Genomic DNA, 19,665 nt, shown 5'->3' on the forward strand with positions numbered 1-19,665 from the left:
ATTTTCACAAGATATATCATTCTAAGTCAAGCACTTATCCATCCCATTGAGTAGCCTCTCTTTGTGGTATCATATCAATTAAAAGGTTGATTAATAATGAACAAATACCACACAAAAATAGAAACCTCTAAGATATTTCACACAAGTATAGAAAGGGGATCTCTCCCCTTTTGGCACCCCAATTTTGAATACTTTTAAAAAAAATCAACTTGTTGAATCAATGAGTGATCTTATGGACCAGCTTTGTCCAACCAAAAAGATTCTTAATTAAGATTTCTTGTACGTGATTGAATAATTAAATCGTCCCTAAATTAATTTTCGATGTTAACAAAGTTACTCTCAAAGTCTAAAGTTGTATTAATTTTAGACGAATTTGAGCCTGAAACTATTAAAGTTAAAATTTACATTAAGAATATAAGTTAATTTATTTAATTTCTAATAATTTGTACACTCTTTTTGTATTTAATTTAGTGAGTCAATTTTAATCTTAAACTTTCAATTTCATCCAACTCAATCTTAAACTCAATATGCCTCGATTGATATCAAGGCATAACAGTGCCTAAAATACAATAACCAAGTCATGACATCAACAATAAAGCAAAAAGAATATCCAACGACACACGACTTCAGAACAACGGATACCTCCGCAGAAATATATAAGTTGTTGTTCAGGCGCAAAAACACTCGCAACAACAACTAAGTATATCTTTACTTGACTTAAAAAAAAGTATATCTTCACTTAAACTCTGCTTACGACTCAATTCTCTAGAATTATAAATTAGAGCGACAGGTCCAAGTAAAAGTGTAAGGATAAAAGAAGTGGGATATATATATGTCCCATGCGTATGTTTTACCGATTCCTTTTAACAGAAAAGGTGTACGAGCGAGTTGAACAATGAAGTCAGATAAAGTGAAATGGTCGTTCGAGTGGAGAGGAGAAGTTACTGGGAGGCATAAAGGAGGGCAATAAATGAGAAATAGGAGGAATTGGTGGGGGCAAGCAATGAAGGAGGAGGAGGTTGATATAGAGAGACCCATCTAAGATCCTTTTCGTACCAAAACCAAAACCCTACCCTTTTAGAGAACTCAATTTTGGGACCACAAAAACAAATCCCCACCACCTCTCTTTTTAAAAAAAATATAAAAAAAACGAAAAAAAAATAATAATTAATAAATAATAATTTCCATTTTAATGTAGGTGAGAAAAAGAAAAAAGGAAAAAAAGAGATGGGGAGAGAATGCACACGTGTTCAAAATGCGGGGCCCACATTAATAAATAATCAGATGTCAACTGGGAAATGTGGATTCTCACTGTGCAATGACGTGGCCGTCTGCCATTCGCAGCTTTCTCTGTCGGTCAAGAGAGAGAGAGAGAGAATTATGGGTTTCAATTGCCAGGTTGGCCAACCGCATCCACAGTGTTCTTCAATGATTCTCTTTTTATTCCAAACCCCAAATCTCTTTCTCTCTCTCATCCCGTGGTTCGATGTTAATATCTTTTAACGGGATGGATCCTACGTCATTCTTAAATGATGTTAACGTGGTTTCAAAGAAATAGAATGGGAGGCGTATCTATACTCTTGATGCTGGAAATTTTCTAGTTCACTATGTCAATTTTGGATGGGTTGGCATATTGTGTCAAGGATGTAACAGACTCGTTGTTGATTAATAACCATTAATAGAGAGTGCTAGCATTCCATTTGAGTCAATTTTGAATGATTCGTCATATGTATGATGTAACAAATTTTTACTTAGTATAATATATAAGAGGGTACAGGATAATACGAACATGATCGGTAAGAACATAAAGTAATATCTTTAACTAGTTGAACTATACTCATGTTGGTAACATACGACTAAATAAACTAACAATTATTTTGTTACTGGTGTTAATGATTGAAACTTTAGATAGAAACATAATCTAAAATTTTGGTGAGTTTTGAGAACTTTTGTATGGGAAAAGTGCTAAATTTAGCCCATTAAAAATAATTAAAAAAAAAGTTATATATAGTGTGGTTAGGTTATGATAAATGATTTAGAAAATTCTAAAACTATCAAAAAATATATTTCATTAGTATTTTCTTATCTATAAAATTATTTAACTTATAAAAAAATACTCTCACTTAAACAATTTTTTTCCGATCATCCCAAACTCATTTAAACAAAATACGATACTAAAAATTTATGGACTAAATTTATAATATAACCAATTTTGTATTATAATATAGAAAGTTCGAGTCTAATATATCAATGATAACAACAATAATATATATGTGCAAACACTTGGATACTAACCCTCTAATTGTCTTTTTAATATATATATATATATATATATATATATATATATATATATATATATATATATATTACTTGAATATATTATTTATTTGAAAAAAAAACCATGATTCTAGATGACCCTTATTATTATTGTATGGTTTTTTATTGTAAATATCACAATATATTTTATAACATCAACATTGATAGATCGGACATAAATTCAATATTTAATTAATAATTACAATTGAAGAGTCTCGATTGGCTACCTACAATACAACCCAACGTCTATATTTCTGTCCAAAATAAAATAATTAAAATTTTATATCAATATTTTCTCCTTTCAAAAAAAAAAAGAAAAAAAAAAGTTGGGTTTTTAATTCTTTTTGGGGTAACACATGGTTTGGTATGATTGGATGCTAGGAAAATGCAAAATAAAATGTAAGGAGAAAAAAAAAGCCACATTAAACCTAAAAAAGCATCCAACTATATTGAGGTAGTTTGGTGTTTTTGGTATGCATGAACCTAGCCATGGGACAATTTTATGCCCTTAAAAAAAAAAAAATATATATATATATATATATATATATATATATATAATACACATCAAAAGTTAGGATTTCTTTTCCTTTTTTTTCTTTTTTTTTTCCTTTTCATTTTGGTATAGATCTTAGATGGAGCTGAGTCAACTTCATAGTCCTTCACTAAATTATCTATTTGGTAATCATTATTACAATTATTTTGTTTTGAGAATAGAATTTTTACTCTATTATTGACCATTTTTATGTGTGCATGAACCTACCCATTTGCCCCCTCAATATATTAATTCTAACAAACTCTATTGACATTTTAGGGTATGGGCTCTCTTTTCCTTTTTTCCCCTAAAGGAAAAAATAAATAAATTGGTCTTAAATTTTAGAAATATGTGAGTAATTATTTATTTATTTTTTTACGTTTTCGTTTGAAAATATAACACATTTAGAGATGCAATGACTTATAAAACACCCCAATAAACACATGAAAACAATGTACTAAAAAAACATATGAAAAGAACAAAATGGTATTCCTCTATGTTATCTGGTGTTTATTTTCTTTTTAAATTTGGAAATTATTTTTTAAAATGTTATCCTACCAAATAAAATTTCTACATCAAATAATTGTTTTAGACCCTACTTCCAAATAATCCCATAAATTTCTCGCCTGCCCTTGTTGGTCAAATGTGTGTTTCCATTAATTAATTTGTGATTAGTTTAATTATTGGGTTGTTGGAGAATGGAGAGGGAATTTTAAATTTGGATTAATGTGTTCAAATAATGTGATGATTTATATATGATTTTTTAAAAATATTTTTTGTAGTGAACTTGACCAATAATTGTCATTTTAGATTAATAAATTTATTGGAGAGATTGTCTCCATGTCTAGAAGGTAGGGTTTTGTACATTATTATTATTATTATTATTTCATGATTAGGTATAATCATTTGGATGAGGAGAATTTTTTTTTAATCATTGATATAATAATGTTTCCATTTCATATAAGATGTCTTGTTGTCTATTTCACTCTTTATCAACAAAAATAATTTTGATACTTTGATATTATAAAATATTCAAATATGGAAAGAAATAGGGAGAGAGTTTTTTCTTTTCTCATTGTATAATGAAATACTTTTAGAATTTGAAATGATTTAGAGAATAAATGCAACAAAATTAAATAAAATAGTTTATGACAGAGAAATAATAATATAAGTCAACAAAAATAAAATAGATTCTGGCATAGTTTATTAAAGAGATTTGATACATTGCTTCAAAGAGAGTATATGTCGTGCATGCTTCATTATTTTGTCCAACAACTGTATACTTGTCACCGTTTCACCATGTTTTGTCTTCACTCGCATGCTTCCTATGAATATTTTCATAGGAAGTCACATAATCCAAGATTGTTCCAAATCAAGCACGCTTACCTTTGGAGTACTTATGATTGAGCAACCCAAAAAGAATTAGGTGTACATTGTTAGTATAAGTAGTGATTATCAATTCTTTTAAGTCTTTCTTAATCATGCTTCCATGATCTCAAGACCCCTCTTATTCAGATGTGATACCGGTTCATCTATGTACTCCTCCTCCTTATTCAAGTGTCACATGTCTACCAGCTTGCGCTTGATTCGTCTCAAACCACATCGTACTGGGCAAAACCTCGCTCCGATACCATTTGCAACGACCTAGGCTAGAATCTTGGTCTAAATCTTGGGCCTAGGCCAATTCATAATGTTTGTCGAAAATTTATACGCGTAGTTAATTTGAATAGATAGAAAATATAAAAAGAGAAAGGTCCATTTTTAGATATGACCTTTTTTTTTTCCAAAGAGAAACATGTTGGCATTAAATTGTGAAATTGAATATATGCAGAGATCAAGCCAATTTTTGTGTTCCAAAAATGACCAAGTAGATAGTACGATAACAACTAAAAAGCATTGAAAGTTTGGTAAACATCATAAATATTGTAAGGATGGCAAAATTCTAAGTAGGGATCAACTCGATCCTGCCCAAACAAAAAATCTAAGTATATGATAGAGGACATGTCAAGGACAGAGAAAAGATTTTTCTTTTATCCTCAATTAATTGATTATCTATTTATAAAATAAATGTAATTTTAAGGTTGAAACGACGACGAAGAAGTTTCACGTGCAGTGAATTTCACCTCGAACCTATCCTATTTTATGAGGAGAAGAATATAACAAGTAGGAAGATTCAAAATTGGAGACGGGGAAATGTCCACGAATCCGCCCCAACAATATTATCCCTACATAAATATTGTAAACACAACTCACACATTCACACCCAGCTCATTGATATGATTTTCATATACATCTTTCATCTTCATTTGATGCGACTTATCCCAGAAAAATAATATGAATGCCAATTAAGCTTCAATTGAAAAATGTGCCTTAGACTTCATGAAAAAAACAATTAATTAGAATAAAGTATATACTTTATTTAATTTTGTTCTAACACTTTTTCGATTTTACACGTACAAATCAAAGTGTGACAAGTTAATATGTCCAAAAAGAAACCAAATACAACAATTATTTTTCAAAATCAACATTTAAAAAAAAACCACAAATTTAATGTCAAGAATAGTTAATCTATCCTATCATAAGAAAAAAACATAAGACAATCGTAATTTATGTTTGTCTTACGCGTATAATAAATTGCACCAAACGTCTTGTTGGTTCAAAATCGAACATTAATGATTTTCATACTGTAAGGTCCAATTGTCCCGTATTACAAGTTATCAAAATAAATTTATGTTTGAATTTAATGATAGAATTTTATTCATGTCTCTAATTGAGTGAAGGGAAGTGTCATATTTCTAAATCGAATGGGTAAGTTTTATGTGTGATCGAGAATGAGACATGTTATCAAGAATGAGACATGTTGATGTGACAATAATTCAAATAGGTCAAATACATTATATTGGTTAGTATTAGTATATATCTCTTCTATTATTTCTCTATTATTTCTAATATAAATTTTTTTAAAAAAATTGACATGAATTTTAAATTCTTTTTTAAAAAATGAAAATGCAGAGAGTAAAATTTAATATGTTGTTTAAATTAAATATGTTTTCTTGATGAAAGATTGTTTTAAAGATATCATCCACTTTAACTTTTTTAATGAATAAAAAATGTTCTAGTTTTTTTAGTACAATAAATAGGGGTGGGAGATCGTAATCACAAAAAAAAAAAGAAGGAAATCTCTAGTTTTATCTTCCGTAACCTATTTTCTTACATGAACTAAAGAAAGGTTATTATTCTCATTTTAGCATATGGAATAATAGACATTATGTTTCCTCTCATATCACTAAAGAGAGCATATTCTTAAACCATGGAGAGAATATTTACTATTCTGATATCGATAGGTTTTTATGTTGACGATGATGTCACATAAAAATAGCAACTCTTGAGTGTTGAGTTTACACCGCTAGAGTTATAGAAGCAAACTCAAATATTGAAGAGCAAGGTTTCGCAGACATTTATAAGAGAGGTTTTAGAATTCTTCAATAAATGATGTTGGTTAATATTAGCTTAGCTCATGATCCTATTTATATTGAAAAGATGAAAAATTTAGGTTTAGTTTCCTTTTATTGAGAAAATCTCTAGTACTGTATGAATATTACAGCTCTCTTTCATTGTTAGTCATGTCAACATCATTTAAGAAGTATGCAGGTCCAACAGGCAACAGGTTAAAGAATTGTTAAAATTAAATATCCTATTCGTTACTCTCGTCGGGAGAAAAAATGAAAATAAATATTTCAAATTAGATACGAAAATGTCATATAAACAAAACAAAGAAAGAATAGTTGAATAAAGTTGGATTGAAGAAAAGCTTGGCCTACAAATCTTTTCAAAATGTATGACTATTATTTAGACACGTGTGTTTTTTTAGGTGTGTTGACCAAATGGAAAGTGGAGGGCATCTCTCATTCACATTAATTAAGCTCTTGGAAGGTTAATGCCTAATTTCTAGCCAACCCACCTAATTAAAGGGCAATATATGTTTGAAAAAGTCCAACTTTATACTTTTATTGGATTTTTTTTATGACTTAAAAGTAAGTTTATTATGCCTCTAAAATGATTTTTTACCCTCCCAATTTAATATTGAAAAAAAAAACACAGTTATCTAAACATGTTTTTACTCAATTTTTGTTCCAAAAGATATATAGAATGATTTTAGAAATGGTCGTTTAAAAAAAAATCATTAATAAGAAGTCTATATCAATCCAATGTCAAAGAGACTACACTCTTTAATATAAAATTTCTTTGCAAAATTAATCTGACAGCTATTACTTTAGTTCAAATTTCACTCCTCGATTTAACGTAACAATATAATTATTATCTTTTTTTTAATATAATATAAATACCACCCATTCATAATTTACATCTAAGATTTATATTTCATTTTAATTACTAATTAACTAAAAATTATGCTAATTTGAAATTTAACTAGATAAATTCTTATATGTACATTGTTGCTATATAAAATTTTGAGTTGTTTGATTTTTGTACACTTTGAATTCAAAAGGTGGTTGTGGAAGAAAACTATATATATTTATGATGATGCTACCAAACAAAATCTTAAAAGAATCAAACATGTTGTGACCTTAATTACACTAGATTTTTCTAGAACCAAATCATGACCTATGTTGACAAATCTAATGGTGTGATTATTTTTAGAAATTAATATATCTTTCAACAAACCTATAAAAATCAAAATCAAAATATCGTTCTATATAAAAGAGAAAATTGAAATTTTTAATAATTATTTTGACCTTATGGACTTGGACATCTAGATATGCATGCTTCAATAGCATTTTTTTTTAAGTCAAATTGCAAGTACAAGGATTTTTTATGATAAGAAAAGATATAATATTGAATGGTATAAGTTTGTGGGCACAATTATTTCAGACCTTTTTTTACACCACATTTATTATTTTTTATTATTATTATTATTTTTCAAAATAACACTACATTTATTGTAAGATAAATATCACATCTTGAGGTCGTGACATGAATATTCTAATATCGAAAAAGAGAAAAGAGGCAAAAATATATAGGAAAAAATCTAGAAAATGCGAAAAAAAAAAAGTTCAAAATAAAAAACTAAAACTAAAACTTAGATATCACGTGATGTTACCAATAATAGACCTTCAGCTATATATTTTCCCATGTGAAAAAAAAAAAAAAGACCGACATCAACTATCACATGATGTTACCCTGAAAAAGAAAGTTAAACTGCTGTGTTTCCAAAAAGAAAAAAAAAATTATATGTGAGTTAAATGATTTTGATTTCAATCCAAAGAACAAGTTAGAACCGGTTTAACTTGAAGATCTAGATAAAAGAATCTCTTCCGTTTCATCGATTTTGTCCGGGTCCTCCAAATAAAGCGATTGTTTCTAAATTCAAGATTCGAATTATTTCACAGATTAACTTGATCAAAGATTAACTTGATCAAAGCTACTTGAATGATTCTGGCATATGTTGTTGTAAATACACAAAAATACAAGAACAAGTTACGGTGTGTTTGGTGGGTAATCAGAAAACAAGAAACTCAATAAAAACTATGGTTTTATTTTTTGTTTTCAATGTTTTCAAATATATGTTTGGTAGTAGATTTGGTAATTGAATCTCAATTTAAAAAATTGTTCGATGTGTGTTTAGTAATGCAATTAATTTATTAAATTTTTTTATGAATTTTGTATAATTATTATTTTAGAGCATTATATAATTTAGAACACATTATATTTCACATGTTTTAATTTTAAGTAATATATTTATCAAAGTTTTTATCTTTATTTAATGTAATTCTGCATCTTAAAAATTTCAAATTCGAAAATATTGATAACATAAAAAGTCATATTAAGAATTTCTACTTTTTTATCACTGAATCTGAAACCAGTTTTTAAAAAAGAATCTCTCAAACCATGTCAAACGTGTATTCACCGAATTCATTTGATTCAATGAATCGGAAAACAATAAACATAATCCGAATTTCCAACCAAATGATTCAATAAAAAACCAAACAAACAAAAAGACTAAAACTAAAACTTAAATTTTATTCAAAAAGAACTCTCAAAATCTCAAATTTTGCTTTTGCAATACATCTCACAAGGCTTTATATACCCTTTAGAAATATAACCTAAAAAATGATTATCCTGGTTTTATGTCATAATGGACCATTAGCTTTAAATAATCTAAAAAGTAATGGAGAAGTCTTGAAGTTGAAAATTACAATAAATATACACCACAAATTCAAGAATTAAACTTTCAATCAACAGATTAAAAGTTTGTAAGCCCCAAGAGTAAACAAATTAAGCTTTCAATCAACCAATTAATAGTTTGCAACTCTCCGAGAGTAAACGAATTAAACTTTCAATCAACAGATTAAGAGTTTGTAACCCTCCAAGGAGTAAACGACGAAGTGAAGAGCGCTTGAACTAGTTTTAAGTACTTTGAAGTCTTATTTCATTAAATGAAGTGCTAGTTGGACTTGACTTGCTTTCCAATGGTATTGAAGTTCATTTAAGGCATCTTGAGTTCAATTTCGAGCTTCACTAACGAGTTCAACTTTAATTTGTCATAAATAAAGTTAGAAATGTTCTTGACTTCTTTCCATGCAACTTGAGTTCGTCATAAATGACATTAGAGTGCATCTAATGCAACTCCATATCGAAGATGATCATCTTCCCTTAAAGTGAGTGAAATGAATTCTTTATTCACTCATGAAATATACTCCTTAAATGATACAAAGCACATAAGTTATTACAAGAATCAAAACATATATTATATTATATTACAAGATGAGAGTCTCAATTGTTGATCTTCACCTAATTCAAGATTTTGACTCAGCTTTATAAACTTGAATTAAAAAACATAACACAATATGTAATCCCGTAAAAATACAAAAGAGTTCAATATTTTAAAAAATAAGTTATTTTAAAAAATTGTAATATTGTGATAAATTAATGGTATATATATTACAATAAGTTCTTATTAATAATATTATATTACAATAGAAGAAATTTTAAAAATAAAATCTACAACTTTCTAAAAAAACCTATAAACAATAAATGAGATACTAATGTCTAATTAGTTTAACTATACTAAAGAAAGACAGTTAGTAAATATGTATTTTAAAATACATAAAGTACTATAAAATCTTTTAAGAAAATAACAGAGTTTAAAGTAAAATTAAATTCAAATGTAATATAAAATATATCAATAAAGTCAAATTTATGTTATGTTACGTTTTTTTGCAAATGCATATGAAATTTATGGTAGGACTAAACTGATCCAATAATTTTTCACATTTTATAATCTAAATTTAGTAAAATATTAACTCTATTTCTCTATTAATTATTAATAAATAAATAATCTAGGAAAATATCCAGAAAAAAGGATACGATCATTTGAAACGAGTCAAAGAAATAGAAATCTTAAAAAAAAAAATTAAGATAGAGAATATTATCGTATAAATAAATAAAAATTAAATGATGGAATTAAAGATGGATGAAGAAGGGGGCAGCTGATCAGGGCCGCGTGAGCCGACAATGGAGAGGGGAAAATGGGAATAACAAAAGTTAGACAAAAACTGTTCTTATCTTATCCCTCTGAAACATCGAAAAATTATTCAATGTCATCGGTACAATATTTTAACAAAAAAGGTCGAAAAATAGATGGAAGATATGAAAAAACACACGAATTTATGTGAAAAATCCTATCCTAAAAAACTATAGATAAAATGGTAGAAGACGACGTTATGGTCAGATAATTGATGCAATACAATGATGTTCACAAAAATTATATATACAATGAAAGATTATGTGCCCGTTAAAGAAAAAAGTTTCAAATAATTGATATATAAACCTATCTATACTTAGAAAAGTGCACATTTCCTTTTCACTCGTTGGATTAGAATGGTAGGGTAAGCTTTTGAAAAAAATTTCTACCATGTATGAGAATAAAATGTTTAAGTGGGGATGGGTTGAATAAAAAATGCCGAGGCCACCCAATATCATATTTGTAATTAATTGAGTGTACACATGCAATATATATGTTATTTCTTTACTATTTTATAAAGTAGTCTACATGTTCGATATTGAGATTATTCATTAATATCCTAACGCGTAAGAAAAAGTGTCACAATCATATAATAGATTTAGGTTTCTAGCACTCATCAACCTAAATATTTAGGTGTAAGAGTGATTTCATTATTCTCTTTCAAGATTATTTATGTAATTTAATTTTATAATTAATTATCCCTATAGATTGAAGATAACAAAAAAATTGAAGTGATGTTACGTTCGATAGCATGTTTTTCTGTGTTTCTCTTCCAAGTTCGAAATTATTTATTAATATCTCTGTTTTGGGGAAGGGAATACCCTGGACACGTGGAGGACCCCCATTGGTGCTCCAAGATGGCTCATGAGTCATCTCAGCTCGGATAGCCGAGACGGCTGCCACCAACACCGAAGAAAGCTAAGTATGAGGGCCGAGGTGAACCTGGCCCAGGTCCGACCTACCGGGGAGCTCGGTAGGGGCCGATGTGAGCAACTGTCTGCGGCGTGATTATCGGGCGTAACCGTCGGTCCCGAGATCACCGAGTGTAACCGACGGTCCCGAGATTACCGGGTGTAACCGTCGCGAGATTAGCGGGACTACCACCCATAAGTAGAGGACCTCACCCCACGATCAGGTACGATGATTTCTGGCTTCGAACTAGACTTGGAATCCGACCTATACTGACTTGATCGTCGGAGTGCTCACCTTTTTGTGCAGGTCCGCCCAAGTGGTCAGGTCGGTCCGGAGGCCGAGTTCGAGCTACAACCAGGAACACACTGTTGTGCAAATCTTTGCACAAACAACCTCTTAAAAGTACTCATCTAATGGTTTTCTCTTCGTTGAATTGAAATGTGAGCTAAAAGAAATGGAAATTTGTAATATTATGTAGAACAAATTTTTAATTTACAAAAGTTTGTTTGTCTGATTTTATTTAGTAACTTAATTAAATGGAGAGTTCATATTGCTGCTAAAATATTAATTTATTGTTATTGTGGTCATTTTTTAACAATTATATTTTTGTTACAGAAAAGCAATTATTGTTTTATTTTGGATAATCATTGAATAATAATAGGCAGTATAGCGCACCATCAATTACTGTCTCCTTTATATTTAAAATTATAAATAAATAAATAAACTAATGTCTCCTGTTACTAATTTTTATATTAAATTTAAATCTGACTTCTTCAAAGTTCAAACCCAAATACTAGATTCATTTCCGTCTTTAAATTTGTAAATATTATAATTTAGTATCTAAACTTCAGAGAAAATTTGATTTTAAATGCAAATTTCAAAAAATAAAACATTTAAAATTAAAAAAAAAAAGTGAAACATCAATATAAGACGAAGTATTATGATTAAATTGTTGATTTCTTTTATGTGTCCAGCGAATTTCATATTTAATTAGACAATTAAATACGAGTTGGCAAATGTAAATTGATTAATTGACTAGATACAATATTTAAAGGACGAGGCGGAGTAAAAATATAATTTAGGTTTAAATACTATTTTGGTAATTATATTTTCGACTTTTATTTATTTTCGTTCTTATACTTTCAAAACATCTTTGGTCATTTTAGTGTCATATACTATTAATTTTTGTTCATTTAATCTACGTATATTCAAAACGTCTATTTCAGTCCATCTATTTTTTAAAAAACAACTATTTTTGCCCTTTTTCATGTGTATCTCATTTCTTTTGGATAACAATTTTAACATAACACTCCAATTACTATTCTTGAAACGAAGCCGTAAATCTATATTTAAGGGATTTTCATTAGGTTAAAATTTTGCAAATAGAAATTAAAATAGTCACTTTTTAAAAGTACATCGACTAAAATGAACAAAAGTCGAAAGTACAAATATCAATGTTTGTTCAGAAAAAGGACCAACTATGCGAACCTCAGCTGGACTGAAAGCTACTCGAAAGATGAACTGGACGGGTAACCTGCAAGACATAACACACTCCGATGCTAAAGTCAGTAGTTGCCGAACTAAACTCGAAAGAGAATTTAGTATTCACGTACCTTTGAGCGGAGTAAAAGGATCCTATTTATAGGCAGAATCTCCGACCATGTCCCGACAAGGCCTCAACGGCTTTTTAAGGTTGCTGTGAAATACGGTGTATTGTCGTGGAGTCTGTCGGAAAAAAGTCTAAGCCGAAGTGAGGTAAGCGGTTCAACCAATGACTTGGAGAACGATACTTAATACAGATTGGTCTGCTCGACCGTTCAAAGGATCGGCTCGACCAAAGGAATCATGGCCGAGGTGATGAAACTTGTGTTTTGGCAACATAAGACACATACACCTCATATGACCCAATTACCTCATGCCACGTGTGAACTGAAGAATCACCTCCAACAATCAAAATAAACGTTTCAAAGGTACAACAAATCAAATCAAAACCAAAACTATGCAGAAGAAAATAATATTTAAATATATAATTTACATCAAATAATGTTTTGACCAGATTAAATTATGATATTTAGATTGTACAAAAAAAGTAAGCTTTTTGCAAATAAAAAAAAAAAGTGATAATAGACTGCAATTCTGAATCTCTTCTCTCTGTCACTGTCTCTATCTCTCTCGCCTCTTGTCTCTCTCACAAAGAAAGAGGGTAGGTGGGAGTGGGCAGCTACATACTGCCTTTTCTAGCCAACTGTTTTTCTGATTGATTCAGATTAATTTTCTCTTTGAAAAAAAAATTAAATTTATTTTGCCTTTCAATTATCCCTTATCCACAATTAACTAAGGTTCATGAACTTCTCTCTCTCTTTTGCAAGAGAAGTCTCATTAGAATTCTAAGCCATGCAATTTGTTCCTCTAAGATGAGATAAGATTCTGTGGGACAGCGTAAAACGACTCTCCACGTGGCAAGAGAAGAGATGGGTACTCAAAGATTGAGGTGTAATAACATCTCATACCTCGAGTCGAGGTATTAATGAAACCGCTCTCGATCGCTTACATATTATTGCGTGTCTTCTGTCGAGAATCTGATCACGATTGTGCTTAGTAATCCCATGTGTCAATGTCAATGAATATATAATTAGACTTATGTACTCAAGTGGGCAGATTCACGATGGAATATACTTTAGATTCTAACTTTGCACGTTAGAGTTCTTTTCTTTATTTGTGTAAGTCTCCATCCCACTTCTATTTACTTTGTAATTTGGTTCTCAGCAATTGAATTTCAAGTATAGATATATTTGGTTCACAATTTATCAAAGTGGTTAAAAATATAATTATTTAGAATATATTTTAGGGGAACGTTTTCACTATTTTTTTATTATTATTTATACAAGGTTAGCAAGTCAATTTTAAATTTTAAAATTCTTCAATTTAAGCCATAAACTTGAATGATCAGTTCGTTGCAATTAATATCTTCTGAAAATTGATGAATTTGAAAATTGTCTATCAGCCCAATAAAATTGTACAAAACTAAACTAACAAGGCTCCCCAAATACATGTTTAAAAGAAATTGCCTAAAACCAATCAAGAAAACATAAAATGCTCAACCTTTAGCAACTTAAGCCTAAATTATAAATCCAATTAATTAAAGGCATCATAACATAGAAGAACAAATACACATGAAAAACAGTCTCATCCAATTATAAAAATATCCCTAGCTAATCACAAATCTTTAAGAAAACTAAAGTAATTCATTCAGGGTATTAATAACGTCACGTATGTATCTATGTCCAAATGTAGAGCTTAAATTGAAAATTTTGAACGTTTAAATTTAAAATTGACTCACACAGCGGAGTATAAAAAAAGTAAAAGTTAATTGAACTATTTCCTATATATTTTAATATGTGTACGTAGATTGCAGATGTTTTTGAAGAATATAATAGATTAACTTCCATATAATGTACTATTTACAAGTTGCAAAAAAACACATTCGTATCTAGATTGAAGGCTTTGATGGAGTTGATTTCAAATCATATTTTTGTGACATATCAATTAAAACATGTTGTGAAAAAGCATATAATCAATGATTGATATATATGGTTTAAATTCTAGTGGGAGGGAGAGTTCCAATGTTTTAAATGCCCCTTTCAACATAATCTTTGGTTGATGAATCTATAAAAAGAAAAAAAAAACACACATTTTGATTCCATGAGATCTACAAATCTAATCCTATCTTACCTATCTTCCCATGTCTTCCTATCCACGCAAATAATAATAATATTATTATTATTAAACTTGAGAAATTTTCAAACATCTTTTAAATTGAAAGGAAAAAATAATAATAAGATCTCATGACCCAAAATCCAAGCTCAACAGTAATTATATATTTCCAATAAAGATCCTCCGTAGAAAAGATAGAGGAAAAAAAGTCAATAGCTCTCGAGCAAAGCTAACAAAAAAGAATAATATTAACTACAAAAGAGATAAAAGGTATTCTGTCGCCCCTTCCGACTAGTTTAAACTCTGTAAATTTCCATTTCATCGGCTCAAAATTGGAATATTTCTTCTACTTAATAAGTTCTCATATATAGATATTCATTAAAACCTTATAAGTTTTGAATTTATACTTATTTTTTCAGACACACTTAAGTATTGTAGATCATAGTAAGACTATAAGCTTCATTTACTCGCTAATATTGAATTAAAGGGATAAATTATTCTAAAATACGTTTAAGATTTCAATTTTAGGTTGTGAAAATCATTTCAAATTAGGTCTTCTTTCTTGAAATTATAAAGAAAAAGTATCCCAAAAATATTAAATTATATTATAGATATTCGTGTCTTCGAAACTATTGGTTCTGAACATTCTCTTTTTAATAAATAAAAAAAAAAGAAAAAAAAAGTTTCATCGCCCATAGAATTTTTTATTATTTTATTTATCAATTTTTTATTTATAAAAAATAGGCTCCCTTTCCCAGTTTCCATAGCCCATAGAAATCTTGTTCCGTACGGATATCTCTGTCTCATTTCCTTCACGAGAAGGAATCTTTTCCATGGGAGAGAGAAGTACAATTAACGGTATAAACTATTTCCAAAAAAAGAAATTAACGGAATAAAAAAATTTAACTCATTAAATATATTTTTTTTGTAACCGATTAAAATATATATTTTATTTTTTAATTAAGCAGTAATTAGTATACATTACTTAATGAAAAATTATGAGTTGGAATCCTCCCTACTTGATAAACTAAATATAAAAATATATATGTAAGTATTTAATATTTTAATATTTTTCTAATTTAGTTCCTATTATTTAAAAGTCTCAATTTAATTCAATATATTTTAATATTTATTTGATTTAGTCTCTCAATATTAGTGAAGAATGTTTAAATTAACTGATGATAAAATTATATGACATATAGGTCATTCTTTTTCATCAAAATCCGACAAATTCTAACTATAAGAAGTAAAGCTAATTCATAGACTAGACGGAGTGAATTAACATCAATTTAGAAAAGTCGAGATGTCATCCAGAGAAGAAAATTTAAAATTTATATCAATTTCTTAGAAATTTGAAAGAATTAGCAATTTCCTCTTTTTATGTAGCTTTTTTTTTCTTTTTATTAACCAACTTTAAAATTTACCAATTAAAAATGATAAAATATTAGGGATAAAATTGAAAAATTTTAAACAATATATCTTACCTTCTTTATGTTAAGTGGAAAATTTGAGGTTTTTTTTTCTTTTTAAGATTTGTATGATATTTGGTTATATAGATAAGAGTATTTTCGAATTACTCAAAATACTTGACAACACTTCAACTATCTTCAAAAATGGTTAGACACCCACGAGATATATTATACAAATTATTCAATTTCAGAGGGAAAATAATTAAAAAAAACAATTGGATAATACTTGGAAAGAAATAGTAAAAAAAAATAATGAAAAAGAAAAAGATAATTACAGAAAATAAAATCTAAAAGTTGACATAAGGGGTGGGATTTGTTGTTTTAGATAAGAATTGAAGAATATCAAAACATGAAGGACTTTTCATGTTTGGTACAACACAACACACCCATTTGCTTCCTTTTAAATTCACCATTTATGAAATTATATATAACCCATAACTCAAGAAAAAAATTGAGAAAAAAAAACATTTTTTTACAAATATACTAGATTTTTCTATTAATTTAATAAAGCTAGATTTTTTTAAACTCATTTAACCTAAATGCAGACCACCAATTCAAGCCTATTACCTCATAAAAGTTTTTCTTTTACCCAATTAATTTAAGTAAATGAATAAAATAATTAAATAAATGATAGATTTAGTCTCTAAATTTTAAAGATTGTTGTCGAGTAAGTTTATAAACTTTCAATTGCGTGCCTATTAGATTCCTAAACTTTTAATTTTATGTTTAATAAGTTCTTGACCTTTCCTATTAGACACAAAGTTGAAAGTTTAGAAACTTATTAGACACAATATTAAAAGTTCAGAGACTTATTTATTAGACACAATATTAAGTTCGGAGACTTATTAGATACAATATTAAAAGTTCATAGACTTTTTTTTTTTGTCGAGGAAATTAAAAGTTCATAGACTTGTTAATTAGACACAATATTAAAAGTTCATAAACTTGATAGATGTACACAATATATAAAAAGTTCATAGACTTGCTAGACACGATAATATATTAAAAGTTCAGAGACTTATTAGATACAATATTGAAAGTTCAGAGTCTTGTTAATTAGACACAATATTAAAAGTTCAACAAGTCATTCCCGAAATACGGTAAAAAAAGAATATAAAGCAAAAACAAGGAAAAAGTTTTTCGTAATTTTTTTATCATGGATCATTAAATTATAGAATTGCCAACAAGAACTTGGTTTTGTTTACGAACTTGATGTTGATGTTGATAAATTTGCATAATTCATTTTGGACAATTGAACCTTCTCAAACTGTACTTTCTTTTTAAGAACCAAAAGATTTGTGTCAAATTAACCTAGGCAAAAAAGAACAAAAGACCCTGGATACAATATTAAAATTTCAGAGATTTATTAGATACAATATTAAAAGTTCATAGACTTGTTAGGTACAATATTAAACATTTAGAAACTTGTTAGACAATGAAAATTATAGACAATTCTAAAAGTGACCACAAGGACTAAACTTGTAATTTAACCGGAAAAAGCTATGGAAAGTGAAGGGGAAAAAATGGGATTGGGAGAAAAGTGAGTGGGAAAAGCATGTGAAAGCTGGGAGAAATGGAAGCATCTTTCACTGTTGTCATCTCAGTAAGGAAAGAAAATGAAAGTGAAAAAAGGGAGATTTGAGGCAGCAGCCAGCAGCCAGCAGGTGTCAAAACAGAGCCTGGGTTTGGCAATTGGCCTCTCTTTTTTCTTCTTTCTTTTTAAGCTTTCAACTGATTCAAACAAGCCATTGTCATGTCCACCTAGTTATCCACTGCCAAGATACTCTGCATTAGGCCACACCACACACTTCCCAAATTGTACACTACACATCCCTCTTCTTTCCCCTCTCCACACAACCAAATTTCAGTTTTCATTAGGATGATGGTCCATGTGAGGAATTCACTTTCGGGTGTGGTTGGGTTTGACATCTCGGGAATAGGGTGTATTTCAGAAGTCTGGGTCGAGGAAAACTTGATGGGAAAAAATCTTCTACTTTTACTGCAAGAATAAGTAGAAAATAACCTCTGAGTTAACTAGAGCTTGTATACCAGTCTGTATGTTCATAAGCTCCTTTTATAGTAGTTGGAAACATCTCCTCCTTATACTTTTCCGATGTGAGATAACTTCTACTATTTGATGAACACACTCTCTCATTGCATCTTTTCGATGTGGGACAAAGTTCAATTCTAATATTTTGTCAAAACCTAACAAAACTGTGTTTGGAGGGTTTGAAAATTCTAACCTGTTGTTCAAGCATGTTGGTTTGTTCAATGAAACTACACATGTTGCCCTTTCGTTTCACTTTCAATTTGTGGTTCTCTGTAAGAATGCACGACATAGTTAGCATTCATTGGCACAGTTATGAGTGTGGAATTTTGACCCTGATCGCATGCATAAATTGTGGTACCAATAGAGATAAAGTTGTGTGGACAATCTTTATATAGTGTGATAAGATAGGACGGACACTCCAAACCCAAGAAGGTGGATGTTGCACACTCTAAAAGAGTAGGGCAGGATGAGCCTATCAAACCCAGCAAAGTAGTCAGATTGCAAAGAGTTCATCTCAAGTCAGATGCTATATATTTTTGTGACAAGATGTAAAACTAGTAGTTTAACCCATTAAAGTACCTACACAGACTCACGCGTGATCAAAATGAGAGAAATTTCTTATTTCCGATCGACGAATTATATAGATGAAACTTTTTTTTCTTTTTTGGCATTAGGATAACTTGTCCTACTAACTAGGTATTATAACTATAATGAATTAATCATTACTTCTCTTGTATAAATACAAATCATGATGTCAATTGTTGATGTATACTGTACATTTTCAAAGGTCTAGCTTTCATTCTTTCTTTGACCAAACTATCCTTTGGTCTAATTTCTCTTCTCTTCTCTTCTCCAATAATTCTAGTCAGGAAGCCAAGTAATTGTTGATGTGGACATTGTAGAAGAAGTCACATCATGCAAACTTTTCAACCCTTAAAAAATTTTAATAGTTTTTCTAATGATTCGAGCATATCTTGTAAATAAAAAAAAAAATACTTATTATCTCTCACCTAAATATTTGTTGAGTTTATCTCCATTCTGATGCTATCTATATAACACAATGATCAAAATAGTAGCTAAACCACTAAAGAACCTACATAGAATCACTCATTATCAAAATGATAGATAT

The sequence above is a fragment of the Momordica charantia genome (assembly GCF_013281855.1).
Source record: "Momordica charantia cultivar OHB3-1 chromosome 10 unlocalized genomic scaffold, Mcharantia_2.0 BLBB01000010.1, whole genome shotgun sequence".
Taxonomy (NCBI): Eukaryota; Viridiplantae; Streptophyta; class Magnoliopsida; order Cucurbitales; family Cucurbitaceae; genus Momordica; species Momordica charantia.